Raw genomic sequence first — 12,858 nt, 5'->3', positions numbered from 1 at the left:
TCTGCAATTGTAATTTTAGTTGTCCTTGGCTGGTAAAATATGAACATACGAACAATGACTGACAGGTAAAGACCCTCTGCTCTATCAAGCCTGTCCCGCCCAATTGTGAAACCTTGTGTATCACAAAATATACTCCCCACCTCACCCAAAACCATATGATCTTCTGGGAGAGGTGAAAAACCAGATAAAAAACCCAGGCCAATTTGGGGGGATAAAATCTGTGAAATTCCTCTCCGAAACATTTAGGCGATCGAAACTATTCCAGATCACCACTCTGGCCCTGAATTCCCTGCAGTAACTAACATCTTAAGAGGTGATCTCTGCCCCAGCCAGAAACCGGTCCAGCTCTCGCTTGAAGGAATTCAACAAATCAGCATCTACCACATGAGATGTCAGCTTGTTCCAGAGGTCCACTATTCTCTGGGAAAAGAACCACCTCCTGACAGCTAACCTAGACCTGGCCTTAGACAACTTAAATTTGTGACCTCTGGTCCTCCCTAACCTATTTAAATTGGAAAAAGACTTTGTACTCTAATTAGTGGATTAGTTACTTCGTTGGAGTTATGTTTTTTTTTTACACCTTCTGGAAGTGATAAAAATTCTTTAATTCACAAAGAAGGGACCAAGATCAAGGCTACAACTTCAAGAAATGCTCATTAAAATAGGAAATGGAAAACAAGTGCAACAAATACTCAATGGACTCCACTTCTCTGGTGGTGCTACATTAGCAGGAAGCTTGTAAGGATTTGTCAGTCAATAAACAAATGGGTGCCTGTGTATGTGGGGGTGCGTGTGTGTGCATGTATCTAACTTTCTGATACAGCAGCGAGTTCACACTGGGAAGAGGCCTTTATCTGCTCCGTATGTGGGAAGGGATTCAATAACCATCCAGTTGGAAGAACGTGATTCATGTCTAACAGAGTGTGTGGAGGAGAGGGGAATGTGATCCATTTTCTTCCCATCCGGATCACGCTCTCGCTCTCATCCCGCCCCCGCACCACCCCCCCCCACCCCGCCGCAGGTAGACCTGGATCACTTTCCTCCCCCTTCCCCACGGTTCTCTTCGTGCTCTTACCCTCCAACCCTACCCCCAGAGTTCCTGGCCTTCTCTCTCCTCCCCAGAGTTCCTGGCCTTCTCTCTCCTCCCCGGTGTTCCTGGCCTTCTCTCTCCTCCCCCAGAGTTCCTGGCCTTCTCTCTCCTCCCCAGTGTTCCTGGCCTCCTCTCTCCTCCCCCAGAGTTCCTGGCTTTCTCTCTCCTCCCCAGAGTTCCTGGCCTTCTCTCTCCTCCCCAGAGTTCCTGGCCTTCTCTCTCCTCCCCCAGTGTTCCTGGCCTTCTCTCTCCTCCCCCAGAGTTCCTGGCCTTCTCTCTCCTCCCCAGTGTTCCTGGCCTTCTCTCTCCTTCCCAGAGTTCCTGGCCTTCTCTCTCCGCCCCAGAGTTCCTGGCCTTCTCTCTCCGCCCCAGAGTTCCTGGCCTTCTCTCTCCTCCCCCAGAGTTCCTGGCCTTCTCTCTCCGCCCCAGAGTTCCTGGCCTTCTCTCTCCTCCCCCAGAGTTCCTGGCCTTCTCTCTCCTCCCCCAGTGTTCCTGGCCTTCTCTCTCCTCCCCAGAGTTCCTGGCCTTCTCTCTCCTCCCCCAGTGTTCCTGGCCTTCTCTCTCCTCCCCCAGAGTTCCTGGCCTTCTCTCTCCTCCCCAGTGTTCCTGGCCTTCTCTCTCCTTCCCAGAGTTCCTGGCCTTCTCTCTCCGCCCCAGAGTTCCTGGCCTTCTCTCTCCGCCCCAGAGTTCCTGGCCTTCTCTCTCCTCCCCCAGAGTTCCTGGCCTTCTCTCTCCGCCCCAGAGTTCCTGGCCTTCTCTCTCCGCCCCAGAGTTCCTGGCCTTCTCTCTCCTCCCCCAGAGTTCCTGGCCTTCTCTCTCCGCCCCAGAGTTCCTGGCCTTCTCTCTCCGCCCCAGAGTTCCTGGCCTTCTCTCTCCTCCCCCAGAGTTCCTGGCCTTCTCTCTCCTCCCCCAGTGTTCCTGGCCTTCTCTCTCCTCCCCAGAGTTCCTGGCCTTCTCTCTCCTCCCCCAGAGTTCCTGGCCTTCTCTCTCCTCCCCCAGTGTTCCTGGCCTTCTCTCTCCTCCACCAGAGTTCCTGGCCTTCTCTCTCTCCTCCCCAGAGTTCCTGGCCTTCTCTCTCCGCCCCAGAGTTCCTGGCCTTCTCTCTCCTCCCCCAGAGTTCCTGGCCTTCTCTCTCCGCCCCAGAGTTCCTGGCCTTCTCTCTCCGCCCCAGAGTTCCTGGCCTTCTCTCTCCTCCCCCAGAGTTCCTGGCCTTCTCTCTCCTCCCCCAGTGTTCCTGGCCTTCTCTCTCCTCCCCAGAGTTCCTGGCCTTCTCTCTCCTCCCCCAGAGTTCCTGGCCTTCTCTCTCCTCCCCCAGAGTTCCTGGCCTTCTCTCTCCTCCCCCAGTGTTCCTGGCCTTCTCTCTCCTCCCCAGAGTTCCTGGCCTTCTCTCTCCTCCCCCAGAGTTCCTGGCCTTCTCTCTCCTCCCCCAGTGTTCCTGGCCTTCTCTCTCCTCCACCAGAGTTCCTGGCCTTCTCTCTCTCCTCCCCAGAATTCCTGGCTGTCTCACCATCCCTCCACCAGAGTTCCTGACCTTCTCTCTACATCCACCACCCCCCCCACCCTGAGTTCCTGACCATCACTTCCCCTGCCACTCCTCCACAGAGTTCCTGACCTCTTCTCCCACCACCCCCCTGCGTTCCTGACCTTATCTACCTCCCTCGTTCCTGACCTCCTCTCTCCCTCCACCCAGAGTTCCTGACCTTCTCTCCACCTCCCCACCAACCCCCCCTCCCAGTTCCTGACCTCTTCTGCCCCCACGCCGAGTTTCTGACCTCCTCTTTCCACCCACACGCCCCTTCCCGAGTTCCTGACCTTCTTTCTCCCCTGTTCTCGCCCGACCCCCGAGTTCCTGACCTTCTCCCCCCTCCGATTCCCTCTCCTCTACCAGCCCCACCCACACCCCCTCTTCTCCCATCTCCTGACCTTCTCCACAGGGAGAAATGTGGTTGAGGCCGCAGGCCTGCAGCTAGACACATGTGCGTTTGGAACCTCCGGTGCACATGCACAGCCGCAACGTCGGGTGCGCATGCGCAACTCCAGTGGGGGCTTGACAGTGTTTAGGCTCCGCCCCCACAGAGGTACTCATGCGCAGAAGCGTTTGCAAATAATCACTCCGCTAAGTTTTGCTAGTATATAGTTCCATGGGTATCAGCAGCTGTTCAGTACGTCACCCGGTGGCCATTATTATTGTACAAGTCCTAAAGATAACTGCTGACATGCTACTGGATCATAAAGGCAGAAATATCAACTCGCCATAATGCTATATGGGGACTCAGAGCTGGTCTATAAAATCTGGCTGTCCAAATGTTCTGTTCTCCAATTCTCCTCACAGTACAAATTTAAAAATGTGTTTTCTAAAAAAAAAAGCAGCTCGCACTGTAAACAACTCCAAGCAGCTTTAGTAAAAAACATAACCACCACCCAACAACACCTGGTGTTTCAGTAAGAATAAAATATACCTGCCATAAATACAAGGCAGCATTTAAATATCAGGGGTGTAAACATTAAAAACTACTTGAACTTCACTCAGTTTATCAAACCACTCCATTCAGTGTTTACTTTGCAATTTTCTGCCAGTCATTAATTACCCTAAGTGTATATGCATTTGAAATGAAAACAAAAAGTGCTGGAAATGTACAGATCAGGTTGCATCTGAAACCCAGAAACAGACTGGCCTTTCAGTTGAGATCCTTCATAAGAACATAAGAAATAGGAGCAGGAGTAGGCCATTTGGCCCTTCGAGTCTGCTCCACCATTCAATAAGACCATGGCTGATCTTCTACCTCAACTCCACTTTCCTGCACTATCCCCATATCCCTTGATTCCCTTAATATTCAAAAAATCTATCGATCTCTGTCTTGAATATAAACAACTGAGCCTCCACAGCACTCTGGGGTAGAGAATTCCAAAGATTCACCACCCTCCGAGTGAAGAAATTGCTCATCTCAGTCTTAAATGGCCGACCCCTATTCTGAGACTGTGACCCCCTGGTTCTAGACTCCCCAGCCAGGGGAAACATCCTCCCTACATCCAGTCCGTCTAGCCCTGTCAGAATTTTATACGTTTCAATGAGATCCCCTCTCATTCCTTTAAACTCCAGCGAATATAGGCCTAGACTACTCTCACTCTCCTCATCGGACAATCCCCCCATCCCAGGAACCAGTCTGGTGAACCTTTATTGCACTCTCTCTATGGCAAGTATATCCCTCCTTAGGTAAGGAGACCAAAACTGTACACAATACTCCAGGTGTGGTCTCACCAGGGCTCTATATAATTGCAGTAAGATGTCTTTACTCTTGTACTCAAATCCTCTTGTAATAAAGGCCAACATATCATTTGCTTTCCTAATTGCTTGCTGTACCTGCATGTTAACTTTCAGCGATTCGTGTACAAGGACACCCAGGTCCCTCTGAACATCAACATTTCCCAATCTCTCACCATTTAAAAAATACTCTGCTTTTCGATTTTTCCTACCAAAGTGTATAATTTCACATTTCTCCACATTATATTTCATTTGCCATGTTCTTGCCCACTCACTTAGCTTGTCTATATCCCCTTGAAGCCTCTTTGCATCCTCCTCACAACTTACATTCCCACACAGCATCAGCAAACTTGGATATATTACATTTGATCCCCTCGTCCAAATGATTGATATAGATTGTGAATAGCTGAGTCACAAGCACTGATCCTTGCGGTACCCCATTAGTTACAGCCTGCCAACCCGAAAATGAGCCGTTTATTCCTACTCTGTTTTCTGTCCATTAACCAATCCTCAATCCATGCTAGTATATTACCCCCAATCCCATGAGCCCTAATTTTGTTTAATAACCTCTTGTGTGGCACCTTATCGAATGCCTTCTGAAAATCCAAATACACCACATCCACCGGTTCCCCCTTATCTATTCTGCTAGTTACAACCTCAAAAAACTCGAACAGATTCATCCAACACAATTTCCCTTTCATAAATCCGTGTTGACTCTGCCCAATCCTATTATTATTTTCTAAGTGCCCTGTTACCACGTCCTTAATAATAGATTCTAGCATTTTCCCTATTATTGATGTCAGGCTAACTGGTCTGTCGTTCCCCATTTTCTCTCTCCCTCCTTTCTTAAATAGTGGGGTTACATTTGCTACCTTCCAATCCATGGGAATCGTTCTAGAATCTATGGAATTTTGGAAAATGACAACCAATGTATCCACTATCTCTATAGCCACCTCTTTCAAAATCCTAGGATGTAGGCCATCAAGTCCAGGGGATTTATCGGCTTTCAGTCCCATTAATTTCTCCAGTACTATATTTTTACTAATATTAATTTCTTTCCATTCCTCATTCTCGCTAGACCCTTGGTTGTCCACTATTTCCGAGAAGTTTTTTGTGTCTTCATCCGAAGACAGACACAAATTATTTGTTTAATTTCTCTGCCATTTCCTTATTCTCCATTATAATTTCTCCTGTCTCAGCCTGTAAGGGACCCACATTTACTTTCGCTAATCTTTTCCTTTTTACATACCTATAGAAGCTTTTACAGTGTATTTTTATGTCTCTTGCCAGTTTACTCGCATTCTATTTTCCCTTTCTTTATCAATTTCTTGGTCCTCCTTTGCTGAATTCTAAAATTCTCCCAATCCTCAGGCTTACTGCTCTTTTTGGCAACATTATAAGCCTCTTCATCGGAACTAGCCTTTTTCTTCTTCTTCCTCTTTCAAATGCTGACTAACCTGCTGTGTCTTTCCAGAATGTTTTGTTTATATTTCAGAATTACACACACACACACATTAGCTTGGCTCAGTGGTAGCATTCTTGCATTTCCCTCAAGGCTGTGGCTTCAAGCCTCAAACCAGGACCTGAACACAATCTAGGCTGAATGAGGAGGTGCTCTTTTGTCGGAAGTGCCATCTTTCTGTTGAGATGTTAATCTGAGTTAAGTTGTTAAGTTGGATATGAAAGAGCTCATCGCAATTTTTTTGTTGAAGAAAAGCATGAATTTCTCCCAGTGTCCTGGCCATCATTCACCTCTCACCTAACACCATCAGAAACAAATTAACTGGACATCTACTTCATTGGCTGTTTGTGGGACCTTGCTGTGTGCAAATTGGCTGCTGCTGGAGTTGTTTACCAATGCTGGATGTAAAAAGCACGTAACTTGCATACAAAATGAGACTTCAATAATTAATTGGCCTTGAAGCACTTTGCAGGCCATGAAGTGAACTATAGAGATGTAAATTTATACATCTGACCTCATCTTCAAAAGACTGTGGATTCATAACAGAACAAATACTTGTGATATACATAGATGACACAAAACCCTCATTGGATATGAATAGGGCAAGTAATGTGTTATTGTTCAGATACCCATTTTCATTGCCAAGCGGACTTTCTATAAATATTCAGGCAGAAAATTGTACTACACGTGATCAGAGTAGAAATTTGCAGGATTTGTAATGGGTTGTTTCGCCATTATAAATCATTTCACTGGATACAACATCTAACAGTGCTAATCCAACTGAATAAAGTGCTTTATAAAATAAAACAGAAAATGTTGGAAATGTATGGCAAGTTAATCAGAGTTTGGAAGACAAAAGCAGGTTATGGTTTCTGATGGGAACCTTAGGACCAACTGTGCATTTCCAGAATTTTCTGTTCTTATTTCAGATCTCGAGCAATTTCTTTTTTATTTCTTCATAGTTATAATATATGCTGGTTCTTAATTCTGCTTAAACCTCAAAAAGTGTCCCTTTGCTGTTACCTCCTTGAACCTCTATCAATTAATGTCACTTTAGCTACACTTATAGTTTGAACAAAGTGAAACCATCTAAAACATACAATTTAATTTCACGATTCATACAGCATCATAAGCAGGTTTTGTTCCTGGTGTCTACAATTAATTACATTATAAAAATATGGGTGACCAACAGAAAGTAGAAAAGCTATCATTGTTAGGGTTCAGATGACATGACATGACAAGGCACAAGAGCGAGGCTCGAATTGTTGATGGATGCCACCTGAACCAAGCGACTCAACTCGAGTCTGGCACATACCACAACACTGGGGTTGTTCAGCACAATGGTACCAGAATACTGTAGGAACATTTTATTATGTGATATCCTTAATACCTCATGAAATTGCTCCTGATTTTAGCAACAGACCTGTTACTATGAGAATTTGACACTAGTGCTACATAGTTGAAAATGCTTCCTGCAGATAAAATCCAATTTTAGAAAGACAATATCCATAATTGTACTGTTAGGTGCTTTTAACAATCCAAGTGGTCTTAATAGGAAAATTCTTCATATCCATTGTTATGCTTTACTCAAATCTGAATAGCAATACAGCCCTTTTTTTTTTAATATAAAGGCATACACATACAAACCCTCAACAATTACAAGTTTTATTTATTTCTTATTTTAGTTCCTCTGGTTCAAGTCCAAGTAACGATTGTTGATGAGCCAATAGCTTACTTAGCCAAGTAAAAACCAGACCTGCTCATAGAAACATACAGAAACATTGAAAAATAGGAACAGGAGTATGCCATTTAGCCCTTTGAGCCTGCTCCGCCATTCAATATGATCATGGCTGATCCTCTATCTCAATACCATATTCCCGCTCTCTCCCCATACTCCTTGATGTCTTGTGTCTAGAAGAAATCTAACTATTGCCTTCTTAAATATATTGTGACTTGGCCTCCACACCCTTCTGTGGTAGAGAATTCCACAGGTTCACCACACTCAGTGAAGAAATTTCTCCTCATCTCAGTCCTAAATGTCCTACCCCATATCCTGAGACTGTGACCCCTCGTTCTAGACCCCCCCAGCCAGAGGAAACATCCTCCCTGCATCCAGTCTGTCTAGCCCTGTCAGAATTTTATATGTTTCAATGAGATCCCCTCTCATTCTTCTAAACTCTCGTGAATACAGGCCGAGTCGACCCAATCTCTCCTCATATGACAGTCCTGCCATCCCAGGAATCAGTCTGGTGAACCTTCGCTGCACTCCCTCTATGGCAAGTATATCCTTTCTTAGGTAGAGACCAAAACTGCACACAGTACTCCAGGTGTGGTCTCACCAAGGCCCTGTATAACTGTAGTAAGACATCCTTGCTCCTGTATTCAAATCCTCTTGCAATGAAGGCCAACATACCATTTGCCTTCCTAACTGCATGTTTGTTTTCAGTGACTGGTGTACAAGGACACTCAGGTCCCTCTGTACATCAACATTCCCCAATCTATCACCATTTAAATAATACTCTGCCTTTCTGTTTTTCCTACCGAAGTGGATAACTTCACATTTATCCACATTATACTGCATCTGCCATGTATTTGCCCACTCACTCAACTTGTCTAAATCGCCTTGAAGCCTCTTTGCATCCTCCTCACAACTCACAATCCCACCTAGTTTCGTGTCATCAGCAGACTTGGAAATATTACACTTGGTTCCCTCATCCAAATCATTGATATATATTGTGATATAAGCTGGGGCCCAAGCACTGATCCCTGCAGTACCCCACTCATTAAGAAGTGAGTAATGTTTAAACGTTTCTCAGCATTGCTTTCCTCCTGTACACACTTCTAAACATGCAGTCTCTAAGTCACATTATATTTAGAAACTCAGCCCAAAACAATGCAAAAAATAAATAAGGTACTACTTACGTGATTTAGATTTGATCATCAAAGCACAATTGGTTTCATTTTTCCCCCCCAATCCAATGCCAAACGCTGTCAATCAGGGACATTTTACAAATGGTATACGCTGGTGTCCTGGAAATGGTATGTATCCAATGATGAACCTAAATGAGTAACAAAAATGATGATGATGGCAGGTCATTTAACTGCATTAAGTTAATGTCTAATTCTATTTCAACATGTTTTCAGTTCTTACCATGACTCAAGTTTCTAAAAAATATTTAACATTTCTTGATATCCAGTACCTCAACACTATGGAATTCCTTACTTCACTCAGTCTTCCCTGCTTCCTACAATCTAAAGGCTTTTAAATCTCAAGTTTGTTATCACTCCAACAATACTTCTCAATTTACTGCATCTTGTGCCCTATTCTTTTCAATCTCGACAGTATGCTGCACTCAGCTGCATTGCTTCACCTAGGTTGTTAAACAAAATTGAGGATCTGGTTGTTGTTGTGGAAACTACATACAGTGGAAGAAGTGTCAGCAGAGGTGCCATTAATAGGCCTGTCCAGGCAGCAATTCACTAGCATAATATGCAGACCTGCAGTGACTCGGGCATTATGTCAGGCAATTTCAATTCTTTGTGCAGTCACAAACTGGACTTAAAAACTGCTGCCAAAAATTCAGCTCCGACTGGACTGAAGACCCAAATCATGGGAAAATTGAATTTGCATTAAATAGCATTATTTTGTCTGGATATCCTGGTTACAGCCTTTTTGCCCAGGTATCATACAATGTTTTCTTCCAAATGTGGCAGTTAGTATGTACTAAGCTGAAACTAATGCTTGAATGAGCTGGTTCTGTTAGTTTTTGTTTGTGTTCTGTGCATATGCCAGCTGGTCAATAATACTGTGCCTGTTGATGAATTTAAAAAAGTGGTGGTGTATTGCAGCTGGTGAACAGCTGATTTCTTATTCCAATCAGCTCACTTGAGTGCACTCTATCATTAACTGCAATCTATTTGCATGTTTTGCACCAGCTTAAGTGAGGGTTCAAAAGGAGTACACAAACTTTAGCTGTCAGAAAGCTTCCTGCTGCCAGAGTAATAATAGATACGGTTCGATCCTTCCGTCGAATGTGTTCTATTCTCCTGCCGAGATAGACACTTGAGAGAAAAAATCCAGCAGACTCAGCCAAGGCAAACTTCCACAGCTACATACACTCATCTGAGAGTCTGGAAATCATTATGATTTGATGAGCAACTAAAATAAATTTGTTTTCAAATTAAATCAATTATTTGCAGTTATATCAAGAAGGCATATCATTTAATTTTCAATTTAACAGTGCCAGTGTGTTGATTTATGTATATAAAAAATTGCAAAATTGTACACCATTCCTTCTGGTATCCCATATTACAACAGTGACTTCACTCCAAAAGTATTTCATTGGTTGTAAAGCGCTTTGAGATGTCCAGTGGTCGTGAAAGGCGCTATATAAATGCCAGTCTTTCTTTTGGTAATGAAGAAAAAATAATTGGAAAAATAACTATCTGCATATCTAAAGAAGAAGAAAATATCTTACCTAGAGTAAAATACAACAAAAGGTGTTGCTTCTTGGTAATTTTCTGCGCCTTTCAGGCAATGCGATGTTACCACTTGGTAACAGAACACTTCCAAATTGGACAATAACAAACACAGTCACAGCATAAAGCTCCCTCTACTCTAGCATACCAATATCTTTTTGCCCCAAACCCAGAATAGCACCTCCTACTGCACCAGAGCAATCTTCTTCCACTCCAGACTGTGCTCAGATTTGTCCTGTGAGACCGCACCCTTAAAAACGAAATCAAAACTGCCCAAACTCATTTTATAATGATCTCTACAGCCAACTAAGCGGGAACACTCTCTTCCCATCTACCTGGACTCGTCTCAAACTCGAGTCCCAATCATGAACAAGCAGTGCACCAACCCAGTGCATCACCCTGTCCCCAAAAGCTCATTTCTGTAAATTTAGCACGCCTACATTTCGTTGTACTGCACTTGTGCACTAACAATGACAATAAAAGTTGATTTGATTTGATTTATTGCAATACCTTCCTTTGGTCCCTATTGTGAATTCCATAGGTAATTGTGCACCGATTGCTGACAATGCAAACCTAAACATTTTAATGCAATACAAGTTCCTGCTGAGGATCTGCATTCACAAACAGCCGAGTGACCTCACAAACACCCCAGTGATCACAACAGCGACAACTAAAAATTAAAGTATCCTCAACTGCAGCTCTTCCAATGACTAATGAGTAAAGGTATAACCCTGTATACTGTTAAGCTTCACAGACCTAAAGATCCGAGCCAAAAAGCACAGCACTGTTGGAAATGGAGAAGCTCTGTCAATTGTACAGGGAGGCATCAGAGTGCAGAATACTCAATGAAGCAACTCAATTTGTGCTGAGCTAGCTGATCTCGGTCAGAGGAGCCTTAGGATGGCCCTTGGCATGAGAGGGAACAAAAATGTCAGTCAGGATTTCATTTCCTGATGTTTATCCTTTCAAATCAAGTGAGGTTAGGACCAGGCTCAGTTGTGTAAGCCTTCAAAAGTCTGCTGACACTGTCTAGAATCATATACAAGAGGGTTGCCAGTGCATGCAGAACTGTAACCTGCCAATGCAATCGTCATTTGTCATGGGGTTAGGGAGAGAAGAGACAAGAGAAACACGGTGGAAGCAAAAAATATTCTCAATCTCAAGAAAAGTAATTCTTTTTAACAAAGCTGTTGTATCTAAAATATTAGATTTAAATGAGAAAATACTCAATTGTAGATAATTGAAATTACAGCACAGGAGACAGTCATTTGGCCCATCTTGTCTGTGCTAGTGCTAGCTCCACAATGAAGCTATCATTCGAATCACATTTTGCTGCTTTTTCACCATACTCAATAGTTTTCCTAAAGTGTTAATTCCCTCTTAAAGGCTGCAATTGACTCAGCTTCAACAGCCACTTGTGGCAATGACTTCCATAATTTAACATTTTGCACAAAAATACTTGTTAACCTCTCCCTTTAGGCTTTTAATTCTAAATTTATGCCTCGTCATCGATTCATTGAACAGTGGAAATCTTCCACGATTTACCCTCTCAAACCTTCTATGGGATTTTCCCTTATCCTTCTCTGCTCTAGTGAGTAGTCCTACTTTTTCCAATTCTTCAGTCATAACTAAACCCGCTCATCCATGGTATAATCCTAGTGAATCTACATTGCACCTTTATCCGTTTCTCCATGCCTTTCTGCTACTGATTAACTTTTACTTTCAATGAATAAGGCCCATGGTATTAAAGGTAACATGATGACAGAGACAGAGGGATTTTTCAACAAGTGGTTCGATTGGTTTATCTTTTTTTCATTGTTAGGTTCAGCTGAAATGGCCGTTCATGATTAGTTGTTTTCAGAAGTCCTTCATGGTTTCTCATTGATTTTCTAGCCATTTTCCTCACTTTTGATCCATATCTTCTGCTTCAGCTTTGATTTACTGCTGTTTTACTTTGAGCCAATGAACAGTGTAACAGGAAAAGTATGATGGCAAAAATGGGACAGTACAAGAATTATTGTACAACTGAAAATGAGCACATATATACCTATAATACAAAAAACTTTACATATGCGCACACTTCTTGTCATAACACTTGTGACATGCAAAGTCCATGATACATGTTGTATTCATACATTAGCTAGAAATCACAACTGAACAGTTAGGCACCATACCAAATGAAGGCAAGAGAAACAGGTACCTAAACTTCCACTGAAAAATAACAAAAGACCTATGAAAATAACCAATCCTCAACATCAGAAAAAATTACCAGTAAACAAAAGTTAAACCAACTAAATTACCCACACATTTTCAAAATCCATTCAGCTGCCATTTTCTTCTAATAACTGAAATTTCTAATGTCCAAAATAATATGTAATTTCCTAGGTAATAAAAACTACATATTTCACAATATGATTAAGTTACCTATAAAAATTGTCTTGTGCCTCTATTAATATTTTTTACTTGAAGGCATCAGCCTCAGAAATCTGGACCTGAAGATTTTGATATTTTAACCCAAGACTATTACCCTTAGATTTTAGGGAGATCCCATAAACTGAGCATGTG

The 12,858-nt window shown here is 43.2% G+C and overlaps 1 protein-coding gene across 1 annotated transcript in view; it reads right to left on the bottom strand.

The window, feature by feature from the left end:
- dagla (diacylglycerol lipase, alpha) overlaps positions 1-12,858 on the bottom strand; it is a 482,446-nt gene that overhangs the window by 324,409 nt on the left and 145,179 nt on the right. Inside the window, exon 2 of the mRNA XM_086008510.1 lies at positions 8,737-8,873. The gene's annotated coding sequence lies outside the window, so the exon portion shown is untranslated. The remainder of the gene's footprint in view (positions 1-8,736; positions 8,874-12,858) is intronic.

This window comes from Somniosus microcephalus, chromosome 15 (genome assembly GCF_052327205.1).
Source record: "Somniosus microcephalus isolate GS21.2 chromosome 15, FLI_Smic_1.0, whole genome shotgun sequence".
Taxonomy (NCBI): Eukaryota; Metazoa; Chordata; class Chondrichthyes; order Squaliformes; family Somniosidae; genus Somniosus; species Somniosus microcephalus.
The sequence above is the reverse complement of the archived record's forward strand: the minus strand, read 5'-3'. Positions and strand labels throughout refer to the sequence as shown.